The sequence below is a fragment of the Mandrillus leucophaeus genome, unplaced genomic scaffold (genome assembly GCF_000951045.1).
Source record: "Mandrillus leucophaeus isolate KB7577 unplaced genomic scaffold, Mleu.le_1.0 Scaffold1024, whole genome shotgun sequence".
NCBI classification, from domain to species: Eukaryota; Metazoa; Chordata; class Mammalia; order Primates; family Cercopithecidae; genus Mandrillus; species Mandrillus leucophaeus.
Genome location: NW_012098366.1, coordinates 195,390 through 197,038, shown reverse-complemented (window position 1 = coordinate 197,038; position 1,649 = coordinate 195,390). Strand labels below are relative to the sequence as shown.

Sequence of the window (1,649 nt, the reverse complement as noted above, 5' to 3'; positions counted from 1 at the left end):
AACCTCCACCTCCCGGGTTCAAGCAATTCTCCTACCTCAGCCTCCTGAGTAGCTGGAACTACAGGTGCATGCTGCCACGCCCAGCTAATTTTTTGTATTTTAGTAGAGATGGTGTTTCACCGAGTTGCCTAGGCTAGACTTGAACTCATGAGCTCAGGCAATCCGCCCGCCTTGGCCTCCCAAAGTTCTAGGATTATAGGCGTGAGCCATTGCACCCGGCCTAATTGTTTTTTCAAAATTAATTAATTTTTTTTTTGTAGAGACAGGGTCTTGCTATATTTTAACTCAGGTTGATCTTGAACTCTGTGAGTGATCCTCCCACCTTGGCCTCCCAAAGTGCTGGGATTGCAGGCATGAGCCACTGTGCCTGGACACAATGTGGCAAGTTGTGTTTTTGTTTTTTTTTTGAGACATGGTCTTGCTCTGTCACCCAGGCCACAGTGCAGTGGTACGATCTCAGCTCACTGCAACCTCTGTCTCCCAGGCTCAGGCGTGAGCCACCACGCTCGGCTGATTTTTTTGTTTGTTTGTTTTGTTTTGTAAACTCGAGGGATTATTATTTCTTGATTGGAGAAAGAGGAGACAGCATTTGGTGAGGAAGTCATACAGGGGGATGTCAGGGAGGGTGATCGATTGAAGGATGGGAACTGGAACTGAGAACCCAGCAGGGACTTCTAGGAAGACTCAGCAGTCAGTGGTGAAGGTGGTTGAGAGCTGGATGCACCAGGAGCTGCAGGCCTTGCACAGGATGTGTCCATCCAGTGGGTAGCAGCCCTGACACTCGCCCTCAGAGGAGAGCAGTGGCCCACACTCCTCGCACTTGTAACAGCCAATGTGAAAACTTCGATCCAGAGCAACAATTCTCAGTCTCCTCCTGATCTGGCGCAGGCATTATGGCCCCACCGCACACTCAGCATCTTGGGGCAAACTTCCTGTGAAAGTCCTCAATGCAGTGGATCTGGCTGGTAGTGTCCACCGTGAAGGGGGTGCCGTCGAGGCCGCGGTTACACACCAGGTAGGTGAAGCAGCTGGGGTGGTAGTCCTTCCCCATAGCCCGCAGGATCCGGTCCAGGGTGGGCTGGGAGCACGTGGCACATTTCTCCCGGGTGGCCACGTAGCAGCCCTGGCAACACGCCCTCTCTCCATGGCGTAGAAATGCTGGCCCCGAAGCTGGGCCCGGCATGTAGAACACACAAAACAGCCCACATGAAAGACGCAATCGAGGGCCACAACCCCAGCCCCATCCCCGACCACATCTCCGCAGCCACCACACTGGCCAAAGTACTCCCCGCGGGGCGGGTGGTTCATGTCGTGCACCTGCTGCTTCGACAGCCTGACAAGCTCATCCTCCCGAGGTGGCTTAGGGGCACCTGGGGCCGTGCTCGCGTCCTCTTCCTCCTCCTGCGGGGCCAGAGACCCCCGCAGCTTCCTCTTTGGCCCCTGGCCCTGGCTCTCTCTGGCTCCTACAGCCAGGCCCCCAGACTTCACCTTGGCCTGGGACAGAAAGTGGGGGCCCGGGAGGGGCCCAGAGGCCTGAGAGGTTCCCCGCCTGGGTGGGCCGCAGCCCCTCACTGACTGTGCCACCTTCGCTTGCACGGGGAAGGCCGGCCGGGGGGCGCTGGCGGCAGCATAAGAGGCTGCAGTGGGGC

The 1,649-nt window shown here is 57.0% G+C and overlaps 1 pseudogene across 1 annotated transcript in view; it reads right to left on the bottom strand.

Annotated features, from left to right (window-relative positions):
• Positions 1 to 684: 684 nt before the first annotated feature.
• Positions 685 to 1,649, bottom strand: part of LOC105537602 — a 12,320-nt pseudogene continuing 11,355 nt past the window's right edge. Inside the window, exon 4 of the transcript XR_001005739.1 lies at positions 685 to 1,649. The product of XR_001005739.1 is annotated as a thyroid receptor-interacting protein 6-like (transcript).